General features: G+C 43.6%; 1 non-coding gene across 1 annotated transcript; it reads left to right on the top strand.

Moving 5' to 3' along the window:
- The first annotated feature begins 309 nt into the window (after positions 1-309).
- Trnas-cga lies at positions 310-384 on the top strand. Its single transcript has one exon. It is a non-coding gene; the product is annotated as a tRNA-Ser (tRNA).
- The last annotated feature ends 18,061 nt before the right edge of the window (positions 385-18,445 follow it).

The raw sequence follows: 18,445 nt of genomic DNA, 5'->3' as shown, positions 1-18,445 counted from the left end.
TAGATATCTATACGAAAATCCTTCCTCATAAGGTGAATCCCGCTCACTTACCATAGCACAGGCTTTAACGAGTCCTGTGTCAGGGATTACAAACCGACATACAAGTCAATGTGATGCGCAAGTTGAAAAATATCCTAAAGAAAGGAATTCTGGAAACATCCTCCAGGCTGTGGCTAAGCCATGTCTCCATATATCCGTTCTTTCAGGAGTGCTAATTCTGCAAGGTTTGCAGAAGAGCTTCTGTAAAGTTTGGAAGGTAGGAGACGAGGTACTGGCAGAAGTAAAGCTGTGAGTAGCGGACATGAGTCGTGCTTGGGTAGCTCAGTTGGTAGAGCACTTGCCCGCGAAAGGCAAAGGTCCCGAGTTCGAGTCTCGGCCCGGCAAACAGTGTTAATCTGCAAGGAAGTTTCATCCTAAAGAAAGGCTTTGCTGACACTTTTACATCGTTGTATGAAAATTCTGTGCATTATATTCCAGTGGTGGGAGACTAGCATTAAAACCACCAGTTCATTTTCTGTATTTTTTATTAATCTACTCTCTAAACCTTTTCCACTGACGTGGTACACACATTACGCTCTGTCAGTATTGATGCTCTACTGGCTGGCAATAGCAGTGCGATTGATGAACTGTAGGATGTACGATTTCTGGAATTCGGGATCAATGAAAATTCTCGTGGAAACCTTACTGTATCGAAAAACAGCAATTCTGAGTACTGACATGTACTTCGAGATAGAAAAGAACTTCGTTCAAATGGCTCTAAGCATTATGGGACTTAACATCTGAGGTCATTAGTCCCCTAGACTTAGAACTACTTAAACCTAACTAACCTATCACACACATCCATGCCCGAGGCAGAATTCGAACCTGCGAATGTAGCAGCAGCGCGGTTCCGGACTGAAGCGCTTAGAACCGATCGACCACAGCGGCCGGCAAAAGAACTTCGTCTGTTCACAGACTATTCAATGGCCACTTTCATGCGAGTAAGAAATTCTATTTCAGACGTTTGTCTTACTGGCAGATCAGCATGAAGCAGCTTCTGAAAGTGGATAACGTAGTGTGTACATCAAACTTTGAATTTTTCGTAGACTTTTATCGATTGTGCTTACAGGCATGTTCCAGTTCGGGCAGTTCCCCATGTCCTGCATGTTTACAAACCCCTGCTCTATACCTCCAGCATTGCTTTGGGCACACCTTCTACTGACGTCGGATCGGTTGCTTTCCTCCCTTTGCCACATTGCACTTCAAAAGAATTTCGTAACTATTTTATCCATACCCTTAGCAGCCATCGGACAAGAGCCTTTTCATACCCTCGAGTGTCCGTAAGTTCTGCATAATTACCGGTGGACAGTTACTACTCTTGTGAAAGAGCTTTATCAGTAGCGCGCGCAAGCATACACTGAGGCGGACATGCCACGAATCTCAAACAAAGACTGAGGAATAACTGTGTACCCTGCGTTTTTGATTCTGCATAGTCTGCCGCATATAGTAGAAAAATTTTCGTTAAATTACTTTTTTTTCTTTTTTGTTTCCATAATGTTTCCCCATTCTTCGACGATATTCCGTTCAAATTTGACGTCATTCTGAGCAGTGGTTCTTTTTTTACAGTCTTTTGAAAATGAAACTTAAATTATAATCACGATGCGTTTTCTGTTTAGCTGTCAGTGCAACGACGCTACTGTCTGAAGAATCGTGTGGTACGGTGTCCCTTGATACTGCCCATCGCTCCATCACCCGCCTTCTTAAGTGCATAGACTACTATCACCTAGGTTGGCCGTTGGCGTCTTCTAGTCAATGAAAAGTGTGAATTGTTGACATCCAAGTTAACGACGAAATTTCTTGAAAGAATCTTAGGTTGCACACAGTTCTCAGACATATGGCTATCAGTTCCTTTGAAAGAGTGGCAGTTTCTGACTAAAGTACTCGACGACCTACGACACATGATTCATAAATTGCTATGTAGCGGCCCAGTCGCATTTAAATCTGGAACCGACGCAAGGGCCATAGTTGCCTGTGGTAAGGGATAAGCTAATAGAGTGACTTTCCGAATGTGGCTTTCAGTTTCACAAAAGCGTTATTTGCCTCGCCCACTTCAAAAGTACCCTCGTCTCTGGAAGAGCCTTTCAGAGGGTATTTCAGTATTGCAATAATTAAAGCGAGCATTGAGATTTTACTGCATTCTTTTACCAGGCGACACTAAGATTCCGTGTACTCGGTTGTGGGGTGGGATGGCTGACCAAAGGGAAAAAACGACAATGAATCATTCACAATTCAAGAACAATCACAACAATTTATTTACTAAAATTATGCAGCAAAATATGTAAAGGAACATTCTTTTTTCATTAAGGAAAATAGCAATCAACTTACTGACGCAGTTAAAGCAACAAAAGGAATGATTACTGGAACATCTCCTTAGGTGTTTTGTTCTTTTACTTTGCACTAACTCAGCCAGATGGTCTGATTTAAAGATGATAATTTTGCTTCGAAACCATGAAGTTAATTCACAGGACAAATATAAAAAATTTAACACCAGAAACTTGAGAAATTAAATAGCTTGATTGAAGCATCAGTGAGTTAAAACTTAAACATCTTAAAACCTTGTAAATAAATGATTTGGTAAAAGAATTATTCAAAAATGAATTACCAGAATCTTATGTGAATACATTCATGCAGTTCTTAAATAATTAGATTAAATTATATTTATTAAATTATACCAAGTTCAGTTCAAAGGAACAGTAACTTTGCCCCCAGAATGGACGCTGGCACAACGGTTGGAGGTACAATGGGCAGGGCCATCCGCCAAAGCAATCTAACAAGCGCCCGCATTAAAAAGGTCATTACAGAAATCTATTACTAACTAAAACTAAAATTAGATTACGTAATTACTGGCCAAGTAACGCACAAATTAATATACAACCAGAAATAAATGCCAAGCAAGGGTTGTGTAGCAGTAAAAGAAACCAGATTACGCTGAAAAAAGGCCACTTCTAACAGTGGATTTGCTTCACACGTTTCAGTACCAAATGTATAAAATTTCCTTAAGTATTACTAAAAATAAAATCTTTGACTCACTTTTAATTCATTAAGTAAAGCTATTACACACATTTTTTACAACGTGCAAGACTATCATGAGCTTACACAACCATTTTAAACGTTTGACAAATAGCGCCGAGGTTGTAAGTACAACTTAGTAGAAATTAGAGGAAGTCACTTCCACTAAAGGAAACAGGTTGGAATAATCAGGTCTGCGAAGTAATGGCCGTTATAGCAAAAGAAGCAGTAGAGATAAGGAAGTTCGACTCCTCATCATGTTTATAAATAAAGTGGCAATGCAATCACACCCTTGAGCTCACGATGTAACAAGTGTACGGAGACCTTAATCATTATGACTTTTAAGGCAACAATTAGCTGTATAGGAAGCTCCAGTTCATTTTAATACTATGTCGCTGTACCATTCCACATAATAGGGAATAGTAATTGCAAGGGAGCAGATTAAATGAATGTCAAGTTTGCACCTTAATGAGAAGATGATTATGTCAGCTGATATGCTTCGACGAAAATGAGGAGATTTGCCTATTAAAATTTACAGTAGGTAATGCAAGGGGATGACACTCAGTCAACGGTATTAATACACCGAACCTAAATCCTGCATGTCGATGAGCAAGAGGTGAAAGAAAGTTGCTCGAGGAAACGTTTTGTTTGGGGGCAGATGCAAGTTGCACCGTCACAGCCCAAGTACAACGGAACACTTTTAAGGCGACCTGTGGCGACGGACAATAAATGCGCTGGACGGCACATGGAGGAGAACAGCACTGTGTGCTACAAATTGTTCAAATGGCTCGGAGCACTATGGGACTTAACGTCTAAAGTCATCAGTCCCCTAGAACTTAGAACTACTTAAACCTAACTAACCTAAGGACATCACACACATCAATGCCCGAGGCAGGATTCGAACGTGTGACCGTAGCGATCGCGCGGTTCCAGACTGTAGTGCCTAGAACCGCTCGGCCACCCCGGCCGGCTGAGTGCTACAGAAAGAATATTTAGAAAACTGCGTTGGGGAACTTCCAGATGGATACAAACAGACCAGAGACGCAGTAGATCACGTGGAAGAGGCGTGGTACACTCGTGGTGTACACATGTAACTTTTAGGCGTCTGGAGTGGGCACAAACTGTCCAGTTGGCTGAAATGAACTAAGAAGGAGTAAAGTGCCGAAATTTCGACGCAGTTTGATGGTAGGCCCTTTGCGATTGGCAGAGATAGTTTCCACAGGATGAAAGGAATTCTCCTATTGGTTGGAAAATCCGTGACGCGAATCACAAAAGGACCTGGAGGCGGGGGGGACAGTATTGCTACGAGAGACACAAGGCCGAAAATTTCGTGGACTCTCCTCTGAACCAGCGTCAAATGCAGAAGAGGGCGCATCACACTCTGTACGATGCAAAGGAGGAATTTTGTGTGAACGATGTGTCTGACGATAGAGAAAAGGAGTGGAGTGACAGATAATTTAAGCTGACGAGCTCACTCAGCGATTTCACTACTAACTGGTTTTAGCCTTATGCGGAAACTAAGATAACACTATGTCTTCTTTTTGTTTTTGTTTCTTGGGAAGTGTCTGGAAACAAATCCAACTGCCTGGTAGGGCCTTTACTGAAACAACAGTTCAAAACAACTTGCGGCAAATACTGGTAGGACGTTTTGCGGCCAGACACCTAATAACTGTGCAGAACTTAACGAGCGCAAGTACTCATGTAAAACACAGAAATCAACCTGTGTTAAAAGCACTGAGGGGTAGTTCAGACAGTAGGTCCACCACAAAGTACCAAAACTTCATGACTCAAAAAAGAGTATAAAACTGCTCACCAAATAACAGGAATCTGTCGCTTGCAAGTGGCAGGGAATACTAATAAATGCAAGGTCCAGGTGGTCTCTCGTATGCTTGTATCCCAGGACGTTGGTTGCCAGAGACAAACAGCGGACACGCTCTTCTGTGCGGAGTGTAGCTTCTATTCAGCTCACACCGGGCAGACAAAACGCGATCCTACCGCAACAGGAACACAGCCCTCCAGAGCCACTGCCACACCGTTGCCTCGTTAGTATCACGCCGCGATTTCTGTCAGCCCTCGCTGTCTGGAGCACCCTCCACCGACTGCCCCGCGCTGGCAATCTCGCCCCACCGGTGAGCCGCACTCCAGCAAAGATGAACGCACGACCACCCAGTCGAGAGGTCGAAGCGAGTCGACAGCTCACAAAGCATTATGTCCAATGAACCTCTGGTAAAAAACACTCGTCACATCTCAAGTACTATTTTTCTTACATCGAATATCTGACCGAGCGAGGTGGCGCAGTGGTTAGCACACTGGACTCGCATTCGGGAGGACGACGGTTCAATCCCGTCTCCAGCCATCCTGATTTAGGTTTTCCGTGATTTCCCTAAATCGTTTCAGGCAAATGCCGGGATGGTTCCTTTGAAAGGGCACGGCCGATTCCCTTCCCCATCCTTCCCTAACCCGAGCTTGCGCTCCGTCTCTAATGACCTCGTTGTCGACGGGACGTTAAACAACACTAACCTAACCTCATCGAATATCTGTTCTTCAGGATCTGTTTCTTCGGTACAAGATTTCAATCTACACTACTGTTCATTAAAATTGCTACACCACGAAGACAACGTGCTATAGACGCGATATTTAACCGACACGAAGAAGATGCTGTGATATGCAAATGATTAGCTTATCAGAGCATTCACACAAGGCTGGCGCCGGTGGTGACACCTACAACGTGCTGACATGAGCAAAGTTTCCAACCGATTTCTCGTACACAAATAGCAGTTGACCGGCGTTGCCTGGCGAAACGTTGTTGTGATGCCTCGTTTAAGGAGGAGAAATGCGTACCATCACGTATCCGACTTATATAAAGATACGATTGTAGCCTGTCGCGATTGCGGTTTATCGTATCGCGACATTCCTGCTCGTGTTGGTCGAGATCCAATGACTGTTAGCAGAATATCGAATCGGAGGGTTCAGGAGGGTAATGCGAAACGCGGTGTTGGATCCCAACGGCCTCGTATCACTAGCAGTCGATATGACAGGCATCTTATCCGCATGGCTGTAACGGATGGTGCAGCCACGTCTCGACTCCTGAGTCAACAGATGGGGACGTTTGCGAGACAACAACCATCTGCACGAACAGTTCGACGACGTTTGCAGCAGCATGGATTATCAGCTCGGAGACCATGGCTGCGGTTACCCTTGACGCTGCATCACAGACAGGAGCGCCTGCGATGGTGTACTCAACGACGAACCTGGGTGCACGAATGGCAAAACGTCATTTTTTCGGATGAATCCAGGTTCTGTTTACAGCATCATGATGGTCGCATCCGTGTTTCGCGACATCGCGGTGAACGCACATTGGAAACGTGTATTCCTCATCGCCATACTGGCGTATCAACCGGCGTGATTGTGTGGGGTGCCATTGGTTACACGTCTCGGTCACCTCTTGTTCGCATTGACGGCACTTTGAACAGTGGACGTTACATTTCAGATGTGTTACGACCCGTGGCTCTCCCCTTCATTCGATCCCTGCGAAACCCTACATTACAGCAAGATAATGCACGACCGCATGTTGCAGGTCCTGTACGGGCCTTTCTGAATACAGAAAATACTCGACTGCTGCCCTGGGCAGTACATTCTCCAGATCTCTCACCAATTGAAAACGTCTGGTCAATGGTGGCCGAGCAACTGGCTCGTCACAATACGCCAGTCACTACACTTAATGAACTGTGGTATCGTGTTGAAGCTGCATGGGCAGCTGTACCTATGCACGCCATCCGAGCTCTGTTTGACTCAATGCCCAGGTGTATCAAGGCCGTTATTACGGCCAGAGGTGGTTGTTCTGGGTACTGATTTCTCAAGATCTATGCACCCATATTGCGTGAAAATGTAATCACATGTCAGTTCTAGTGTAATATATGTGTCCAATGAATACCTGCTTATCATCTGCTTTTCTTCTTGGGGCAGCAATTTTAATGGCCAGTAGTGTACGTATATTCTCTATTTTTTTTTTTTTTTGGTCATCTGTCTACTGACTGATTTGATGCGGCCCTCCATGAATTCCTTTCCTGTGCTAACCTCTTCATCTCAGAGTAGCACTTACAACCTACGTCCTCAGTTATTTGCTTGACGTATTCCAATCTCTGTCTTCCTCTACAGTTTTTCCCCTCTACAGCTCCCTCTAATACCATGGAAGTCATTCCCTCATGTCTTAGCAGATGTCCTATCATCCTGTCCCTTCTCCTTATCAGTGTTTTCCACATATTCCTTTCCTCTCCGATTCTGCGTAGAACCTCCTCATTCCTTACCTTATCAGTCCACTTAATTTTCAACATTCGTCTATAGCACCACATCTCAAATGCTTCGATTTTCTTCTGTTCCGGTTTTCCCACAGTCCATGTTTCACTACCATACAATGCTGTACTCCAAACGTACATCCTCAGAAATTTCTTCCTCAAATTAAGGCCGGTATTTGATATTAGTAGACTTCTCTTGGCCAGAAATGCCTTTTTTGCCATAGCGAGTCTGCTTTTGATGTCCTCCTTGCTCCGTCTGTCATTGGTTATTTTACTGCATAGGTAGCAGAATTCCTTAACTTCATTGACTTCGTGACCATCAACCCTGATAAGTTTCTCGCTGTTCTCTGTGAGTGAAATAATCTCTCATATCTTAGTCTCATGATCCCTACTCAAGACATGATATGGCGTATGGTTGCTCAGTCTTCTTCCAGTACGGTTCCTCCAAATTCACCCAACAGGATCTCGCGGTAACTACGTCGCCTTTTCCGTTTACTCGCGAGCATTTCTGATACTCTTCCGTATAGGCTACAACGTCCTCTTGTGATTGTAGCATAGCGTTTGTGCGTTTGTTCGATGTCTGTAGCTGTGCCTACCTGAAAAGAGTTCCCAACACTTGAGTTAGTCGGACCAGAGTTTCGTACAGAAGTGCTTTACAGATGTACTGCATTTTTCCAGAACTTTTTCAACAAAACTATGGCCTCCTCTCGCCTTCCATAACAATTATTTTACGTAGTAGTCCCATTTCATATCGTTTCTTAGTATTACTCCTGAATACTTAAACAAACTGACGTACTCAAGATGTTCACCATTACTGATGTAATCAAATACTAAGATAATCAAGTTCTTCCTCTTTGTCACAGCCATGATCTTAAATTATCCATATTTAAAGACAGTTACCATTCATTACACGATGTGAAAACTTTATCCAAGTCTTTCTGCAGTTCCTCACGATCGTTCAAAGACGATACATTCTTATGCTCCACAGCATCGTCAATGAACAATCTTATAGTGCCCCTGATTTCGCCTGTTAAACTGGTTCAAAAATGGTTCAAATGGCTCTGAGCAATATGCGACTTAACTTCTGAGGTCATCAGTCGCCTAGAACTTAGAACTAATTAAACCTAACTAACCTAAGGACATCACACACATCCATGCCCGAGGCAGGATTCGAACCTGCGACCGTAGCGGTCGCTCGTTTCCAGACTGAAGCGCCTAGAACCGCACGGCCACTCCGGCCGTTAAACTGGTTATGTGGACTGAGTACACTGGAGGGTTTATTACACTTCCTTGCAGCACTCCCGATGTTACTTTCATTTCTGTGAAACATTCGTCGTAAAGTATACCGTACTGGCTTCTATTAATCAAATGATGAGTCCAAATGGTAAACGTTCTAGGTGACAAAGCTCACATTTGTGAAGACAATCAAAAAAAAGTGTATTTCTTTCCGTGCGTAAGTTATTTGGTCCAAAAAATTGAGAAGGTTTTCTGCTACCACAGAATTACACCGTTCACCATATCACTGCAAAAAATAGTAAGAGAAATTAGAAAATAAATAATTCGTTAAGGGCGTTCTTGGCACCATACCAAAAAACTGACTTGATCCAAGTGCCAGTAAGTGTGTTTTTGTTTTTTGTGCCATTAATACTGAGGCGTTACGCTTTGTGATAATATAAGTGTAGAAACAAATACAGCAGTAATGTTTTATCCAGTGGAACTGTAGTCAGCAAAATCCTTTTCTCAAATATTTTACGTTTGTCACGAGAAAAGAATAAAATTAAATTCAAGAAAAAACTCTCTCAACATCTATTTCTGTTTCTTACACAACTCCATTCTTGCGACCACAGGTTGACAAGTTTATTGTAGGGCTTCTCGCATTGTTGAGGAAGCAATCGCAACATCATCAATATGTCTTTCCGTTTTCAAACTGCTAAACGTGGTTGCCTTTTCAGATGAAATATGGCGTGGTGTACATCAGCCATGACCTTCACTAATTTGAATTTATTGACATTTACCCATTCTTCTACAATGGCGGAAAAAATTAGTACACCATTTTAGAGGTTTCCGGTACACTCAAGATATATTGTTGCAACAATGCATGTGGAGTACATGAAATGTTTACATTTACAGATCAGTAACTCAATCTGCTCTGAGATACCAGGTATCGACGCATTATTGGAGACGAGGGAGCCGGCGGTTCTAGGCGCTTCAGTCTGGAACCACGCGACCGCTAGGCTCGCAGGTTCGACTCCTGCCTCGGGCATGGATGTGTGTGATGTCCTTAGGTTAGTTAGTTTTAAGTAGTTCTAAGTTCTAGGGGACTGATGACCTCAGATGTTAAGTCTCATAGTGCTCAGAGCCACTTGAATTTTTTTTTTTTTTTTTTTTTTTTTTTTTTTTTGAGGTGAGGGAAGTTGCTGCGCATCTTGCAGATCACGATGAGTTGCACGGTCAGTTTGACGGCGAGCATTATCCTATTGGAAAAGCACAACACCTTCCTGTCGCTATAAAGGCAAAAGAACAGATCTAACGACATTCTGCAGGTTTGGGTCACTTCCAGACACACCAAAAGCGATCGAGAGTCGTAGCTTATCGCACCCGAGAATAACTCCGGGATGGGACACTGTGTCTTGAACGAACGCACTCCACGGGACAGCGCTCACCAAGTCTACGTCGACCGCTTAAACGACTATCACTTGCGTGCAGGCGCATTCCTTGTTCCAAGTGATCCTCTGACAGCTTCACTAGAGTCGTGCATGTCGATGCTGTGACGAGAGTGGAAGATGAACGACGGGTGTGCATGCCCATAGTCTCACTGCTACTTGCCAGTTCGCAAAGGTTCGTGGTCTCACAAGCCCTCTAGTCTTGCTGTGGTAGCTGTAGGATCTTCCACTTGTGAGGTAACGGGGGAGTTGCAGCACTCTGGAAATATACTACTGTAAATTCAGAGTTGGCGGCCAACGCTCGGGCCGCGCGGCATGGCCGAACTCGTTAGCATCCTTGTGGTGCCTCACAACGGCCGGAGCAGGTGGTCCGTCGAGCACGCGGCTGGGAATTCCTGGGTGGCACTGTGCGCCGGGAGGGCCAAAGATGGCGGACTTTGTGAGACCTTGAAACTTCCTGGCAGATTAAAACTGTGTGCCGGACCGAGACTCGAACTCGGGACTTTTCCCTTTCGCGGGCAAGTGCTCTACCAACTGAGCTACCCAAGCACGACTCACGCCCCGTCCTCACAGATTTACTTCTGCCAGTACCTCGTCTCCTACCTTCCAGACTCCTTGCAGGAGAGCTTCTGTAAAGTTTGGAAGGTAGGAGACGAGGTACTGGCAGAAGCAAATCTGTGAGGACGGGGCGTGAGTCGTGCTTGGGTAGCTCGGTTGGTAGAGCACTTGCCCGCGAAAGGGAAAAGTCCCGAGTTTGAGTCTCGGTCCGGCACACAGTTTTAATCTGCCAGGACGTTTCATATCAGCGCACACTCCGCTGCAGAGTGAAAATCTCATTCTTTGTGAAACCTTAATGGACGATATTTCACAGTTCGCATGGAAATTAATAGTAGCCAGATGAATGATGATACCTCAAAAAGAAACGTGTACATTATCCATTATTTGCACAACTATTCTGATGGTGTAATCAGATTTTTAATATCTTTATTAGTTTAAAGTTTAGTATCTGATCGTAAATTACACAAGTAACACCCAGCAACGAATTTCCAAAATCCAAACCCTTACAGGCATCTAACTTGAATAGTACATGAGTTATTGGAGGTCAAAGTGGCCGATTACTGTCGATCGCGTCAGGCCATAAATACTCCACAGTTACACGAAAAAACGGTAGCAGCATGTTTATAAATATTTTTATTCATCTATGTCTTTGTTTATGTCCGATATATGCTTTTCACGAAGAAATTGGTTAACTATTTACTGCGTTTCAAAGAGCACAGTCAATAGGCTACTGGCTTATCCTTCGCTCTATTCCATTCATATATGTTTATTTAATTTGTTTATGTATCTAATAATGTGTGTGAGGGCGTGTTTATGGTCCAGGCGTAGCAATATGTATTTATTTTCAAGTATTTAAATGTATATCCAGTGTTTCGAATATGTTTCATTATGTTTGTGTCGGTGCGTTGGCTTTGAAGACATGGCGAGAGCGCTCTAGCCAATCACAGCGATCGTTGCAAAAAGGACACGTGGAGGAGGAGCATCGTTTCCGGAGAGGACACGGGGCAGTTCTGGCAGTGCGGCAGTGTTGGACAGGACAGGGAAAGTGACGGACGTATCGGCGCGACGGACGCTCGGTCGCGGCAGAGACTTGGAGAGTGTGGAGCGGTTTGCGCGTGGTGCCGGGTGATAGAAACATTTAGGAGTGCCCACTTCTGCAAAGAAGAGGTAGTACGTGTTTAGGAGTGAATCTATTGTTTCTCTGTTATCCAACTTTTGCAGAAATATACCGCATTCTCAGAAGTACTTCTACTATCGTACTTATCATTTAAAGTCGTTAAGATAGTACCTGCAGATTTTATTTAATTGCAATGTTTCATTCATAAATGTATATGTTACTTTCATAATTCGCACTTGCTGATTGATAGAAACCTTCGAGCATTCGATTCATGTGTGTATTCTTATCGTATACTGTAGACTCAGCAGCATTTGGCCTGTAATGCGGAAACTACGTATCCCAGCCCCTAGATAACGAAACCAGCCAAAACTTTTAATATTTGAACGTTGAGTCGGAGGGTTCGTAGTTGAAGGCCACCAACATGACACCATCATTTCCTATTGTTTGAAAGCCCGCACACTGCTGCCCATAAATTACAATCCTGGCGGGCATCTGTGCTGCGGTCACAACCAATGTTCACGTGACCATTGACGCCATCGTTTCTCAACTGATGTAGTACGTCGTACGTCCAGCTTGTGTAAAAACTCTCCGAAAGCACTATCCCGCCACTCGGAAGGGCACAATTTGACCCCTTTCATACTCGCTCAGTTAGCTGTAGGAAGCACGTGTAGGTCTCCGTGGCATGGCCGCCTGTTTGCTCCACACGTCTGCAGCACACTGAGACTTCTGGCTGTGAACATTCCCCATTAAAGGGTAGACACAGACTGCGCTCTGGTAGCTACGCCACTATATTATCTGTTGGCGGACGACGCTGAAATCGTTATCAGTAGATCTACTATCCCCCAGATGGTATGTGCTGTCATCGGATGAAATTCGACGTCGTCCTTCCAGGTGTACTATTTTTTTCCGGCAGTGTATTTCAGAGTCAGAATTTTTAATAGTTATTTGAAGCAGAGAGGTACGAGACACTTTGATCATACTGTATTTCGTGATCTTATACGTCTGTATTGGCGAGAGAGTTTCAGCAGCATCTTTAAAATAAATCAAGTCAGTCGTATGCATTGGAATTACATGGAACGGGTTCATAGCTTTAGTTCCCCTAACATTTTCCACATACACGATGTTTTGTTCGTTCACTTCTCCACCTTGTTTTACTGTTTTTGAAACTAGTATTATATATTTTCATTGCAAAGGTGTTTCATTGGTACAAACAAAAGCACACGTGCACCGTACTTGCCCCACAATGGCGCATTAACTGGCTGGAGGAGAACTTGACACGTGGCACTTAGAACTCCAGAGGGGATGCGCTTCTCGGCACATAGACCATGCGCCATCTAGTAATGAATGTCTGAAACGTTTTCTCCACGATTTGGCACTTGGAAAAAATCTAGGAAGTGTAACAGAGTATAGAGAACACAGTAGCACAGGAAAGGTGTCTTACGAAAAAAAATGGAACTTAGAACGATTGACATTGCCACTCTTCAAATATTCCGCGAGCAAATAACCTATTTGTAGAGATACTCCATGCAATCACACATTGGTTAATAGCTGGGAATGAGGTACAGTGTCGAATGCCTCTCAGAAATATAGGAAGACATTCATCTAACTGTTCTTCTGTACCTGTTGTTTACAAGGTGTCTTGTACGAATAAGCTGTGTTTCACACGCGTGGTTTATCCTTAATCTGTATTGCTTCTTGAGAGGTTTCTTTCCCTCCAGTGAAGTTGTAATGGCAAGATCTTGAAGGACGTAGAGTCTCGATGTAATACAATGAATAGGGTTATTAGCTTCAGATGAAATCAAATGGCTCTGAGCACTACAGGACTTAACTTCTGAGGTCATCAGTCCCCTAGAACTTAGAACTACTTAAACCTAACTAACCTAAGGACATCACACACATCCATGCCAAGGCAGGATTCGAACCTGCGACCATAGCGGTCGCGCGGTTTCAGACTGTAGCGCCTGGAACCGGTCGGCCACTCCGGCGGCTCAGATGAAATCCCTCATATAGCTCTGCTGGCCGCGGTTCTCCGCAAGTCGTGTTATTAATATCGTGTGGCACCACATAACATGCACATCCGCATATGTAGTGTATTTAAAGGTTAATATTTAGTTTGTTTGTGTGTTTTGTGGTTCATATTCATGAAACTTTCATAATCTGCCAGCACCTTCAATTCACAAAAGAGGTGATCAATAATTTTTTTCTCCGTAATTTGCTCCAAGCTTTGCTGCGCAAGAATTAGGTTAAGTTGTTGGCAGTGGAAGCGAATTTATGAATACTACTATTGTTTTCGAATTATTCCCTACTTTTCAAAGCAAACTTCTTCTTCTTCTTCCTCTTCTTCTTCTAGTGCCTATCCATTCAAGGTGTTGTTGAGCATCATAGCAATATCACTTCTGCTCTTTTGAAAAGTTCCTTCTTTGTGTGTGAAGTCCATGTTCTTAAGTTTCCTGGCCAAGATGTTTTTCTTCTTCCTCGTCTACTTTTACCAGGTATCACTGCTTGAGTAATGTTCTGTGGCAGTTTATATCTTTCCCTATTCCTAATTACATTGCCAAGATATTGTAGTTTTCTGCATTTAGGGCTTTATTTTGTGGTGAATGTGGTTGTTGCTAATTTTGTCTGCTCTTAGCACCCTTACCATTCCCCTGCACAACCACACCTCAAATGCTTCAAGTCGTTTGCTCTTTGCCTCGGTCAAAATCTAGGCCTCAGCTCCATTGGAAACGATGTGTAATGTGTTACAACGTATATATCTTAATTTTGTTTCGATTGAGAAATTACAGCTGTTGAACAAGTTAGTCATTTAAAAAAAAATGCAGTTCTTGCTTCCTCAATACGGACTTTAATTTCTTGCAAGTCAACTCATTGGTTATTAATATTACTTGCCAGATATGTGTATTTGTTTACTTGTGCAGTGGGTTCATCATTAATGTTCACATGAGAGTTTTCTACATCTTTCTTGATGATAACATTAATTTTGTTTTACTTACATTTATTTTCAGATCATAACGCTCACTGCTTTCGTTCATTCTGGATGCAAGATGTTGAAGACTGTTTAAGCTGTCAGCAAATATTACAGTATCATCAGCGTAGCGGATACGGTTCAGGTTCTCCCCATTCAAGACGATTCCTTCTTCATTATCAAAAGCTTTTGACGATAATTTCCGAATAAAGGTTAAATATCAATGGTGACCTTGAATTATTTGTGAGGCTGCTTTTAGAACGACCATTTTTTTAACAGTAGACTACATGAAGTTCGAGGATGTACAGCAGACATTCCCTTCGAGCACATTTCTGTCCAGTGAATACTTTGAGCTCATCTGAGAAATTGCAACAGAAAATTAGTCCACGTAACATCGATGAACGTCCTATTCCCTCTTCTTCTACACAATAGCCACCTGAAGCACTTTCTCAACAACTACCCACTTCTTCAAGATGTAGTCGTGTCTACCTTGTACCCTTATGTAGCGTATGATCAAACCTAGCAATCGTAGTCCGGCTTTGAATTAGGTGTGCATTCTGGTGTGGATGTTCGTCCCACCATTCTTTCAACTTCTTGGGAACATCCAAAACGTCTGCGACGTGAAGATCGATCCAAAGTGGCTAGTATAACATCAGGCGTATTGCAGGGTGCAGACTTTCGATGGACTGGCCACCAATTCCTACCACCAATCTCTGCTGCCGCATGGTCTATCTCAGTGACAAAGTGAGTCTGCACTAAATACATTAAATCGATACTTTTAAAGTCAGATTCGCGTTATTCAGAAAATTACCATTCGTTTGACATGCATCTCAAGTTGATTAAATTGATATTTCAAAATTCAAGTAATCTTTAGTTACTCTCTATCAGACTAATTTTCCGCGACTATTTCAGATGACTGTCGACTTGCCTAACCAGCGGACTATGGACTCGTTGGGACAGACGAATTTTCTGGGTCCTAATTTGATTAATCCTGCAATATCGAAAGATGGCGAATATTGGCAGAGACTAGTCAGCCGTTAGTTTCACATTCGGGCCTTGGCTAACAGCGGCGGAAGGGCACGGCAGCGACCGCCGTTTTCGCAAAAGCTGCTGTCGTCGCCTCAGTGTCCCAAACCCTGGGTAGCGGGCTCTGGCCGCTGTAAAGGGGAGCTAGCTGTAACCGCGGCGCTGGTTATGTTGACTATACGGCCCTCTTCTCGTCGGCGGAAACCTAATGTGTCATGGTCTCCTCGGCCACAAAAGTGTCGAGAGACGCCATGATCACATAGTTGTGACTATTTGATCGAGATGAACGGAGGTGGATAGTTAACAATGATCGTGAGTTCTCAACCAACCGCCATCTCAGCATCGGTGAGTTTACTTTATGCACAACTTGTCGCCATTGACTATTCTGCTCTCGAGATTACAGACAGTTAAATTTATTTCAGAGTTCACTTTTAGTAGCATTCGTACTTTCGCTGCTAATCATTCAGTACGCAGTAGACCGGGCGCTATGTAAGATGATACCCGAATCGCTGTTTGAAGTGTCCTGCTCCGGCTTCGATTGCCGTTCATGCTAGTGAAAAAGGTTCTCCATATTTTTTCTCCTCGCACTCTCGCATAGTTCAAAGGTTGGACCGTTTTAATAAAGACTGTTCATGCGTTTGAATGTTGTTGTTGTTGTCTTCAGTCCTGAGACTGGTTTGATGCAGCTCTCCATGCTACTCTATCCTGTGCAAGCTTCTTCATCTCCCAGTAACTACTGCAACCTACATCCTTCTCAATCTGCTTAGTGTATTCTTCTCTTGGCCTCCCTCTACGATTTTTACTCTCCACGCTACCCTCCAATGCTAAATTTGTGATCCCTTGATGCCTCAGAACATGTCCTACCAACCGGTCCCTTCTTCATGACAAGTTGTGCCACAAACTCCTTTTCTCCCCAATTCTGTTCAATACCTCCTCATTAGTTATGTGATCTACCCATCTAATTTTCAGCATTCTTTTGTAGCACCACATTTCGAAAGCTTCTATTCTCTTCTTGTCCAAACTATTTATCGTCCATGTTTCACTTCCATACATGGCTACACTCCATACAAATACTTTCAGAAACGACTTCCTGACACTTAAATCTATACTCGATGTTAACAAATTTCTCTGCTTCAGAAACGCTTTCCTTGCCATTGCCAGTCTACATTTTATATCCTCTCTACTTCGACCATCATCAGTTATTTTGCTCCCCAAATAGCAAAACTCCTTTACCACTTTAAGTGGTTCATTTCCTAATCTAATTCCCTCAGCATCTCCCGACTTAATTCGACTACATTCCATTATCCTCGTTTTCCTTTTGTTGATGTTCATCTTATATCGTCCTTTCAAGACAGTGTCCATTCCGTTCAACTGCTCTTCCAAGTCCTTCGCTGTCTCTGACAGAATTACAGTGTCATCGGCGAACCTCAACGATTTTATTTCTTCTCCATGGATTTTAATACCTACTCCGAATTTGTCTTTTGTTTCCTTTACTGCTTGCTCAATGTTTTACATTTTATATTCTTGTTCCGCAGCGAGAAGCAGTAGGAATTGGCGTTTCACAAATCTACAGTTATACTCCTGTACCAAGCTACCTCCCCAGTTTATTAGGTGTAATTGGAGGAACAATATACACTACTGGCCATTAAAATTGCTACACCAAGAAGAAATGCAAATGAAAAACGGGTGTTCATTGGACAAATATATTATACTAGGAATGACATACGATTACATTTTCACGCAGGTTGGGTGCATAGATCCTGAGAAATTAGTACCCAGAACAACCACCTCTGGCTGTAATAACGCACTTCATACGCCTGGGCATTGAGTCAAACAGAGCTTCAATGGCGTGTACAGGCACAGTTGCCCATGCAGCTTCAACATGATACCACAGTTCATCAAGAATAGTGACTGGCGTATTGTGACGAGCCAGCTGCTCGGCCACCATTGACCAGACGTTTTAAGTTGTTGAGAGATCTGGAGAATGTGCTTGCCAGGGCAGCAGTCGAACATTTTCTGCATCCAGAAAGGCCCGTAGAGGACCTGCAACATGCGGTCGTGCATTATCCTGCTAAAATGTAGGATTTCGCAGGGATCTATTGACGGGTAGAGCCACAGGTCGTAACACATCTGAAATGTAACGTCCACTGTTCAAAGTGTCGTCAGTGCGTACTAGAGGTGACTGAGACATGTAACCAATGGCACGCCATACCATTCCGCCGGGTCATACGCCAGCATGGCGATGACGAATACACGCTTCCAATGTGCGTTCACCACGATGTCGCCAAACATGGATGCGACCATCATGATGCTGTAAACAGAACCTGGATTCATCCGAAAAAATGACGTTTTGCCATTCGTGCACCCAGGTTCGTCGTTGAGTACACCATCGCAGGCGCTCCTGTTTGTGATGCAGCGTCAAGGGTAACCGCAGCCAAGATCTCCGAGCTGATAGTCCATGCTGCTGCAAACGTCATCGAACTGTTCGTGCAGATAGTTGTTGTCTTGCAAACGTCCCCATATGTTGACTCAGGGATCGAGGCGTGGCTGCACGATCCGTTACAGGCATGCGGATAAGATGCCTGTCATCTCGACTGCTAGTGATACGAGGCCGTTGGGATCCAGTACGGCGTTCCGTATTACCCTCCTGAACCCACCGATTCCATATACTGCTAACAGTCATTTGATCTCGACAAACGGGAGCAGCAATGTCGCGATACGATAAACCGCAATCGCGATAGGCTACAATCCGACCTTTATCAAAGTCGGAAAC

The sequence above is a fragment of the Schistocerca americana genome, chromosome 5 (genome assembly GCF_021461395.2).
Source record: "Schistocerca americana isolate TAMUIC-IGC-003095 chromosome 5, iqSchAmer2.1, whole genome shotgun sequence".
Taxonomy (NCBI): domain Eukaryota; kingdom Metazoa; phylum Arthropoda; class Insecta; order Orthoptera; family Acrididae; genus Schistocerca; species Schistocerca americana.
The sequence above is the reverse complement of the archived record's forward strand: the minus strand, read 5'-3'. Positions and strand labels throughout refer to the sequence as shown.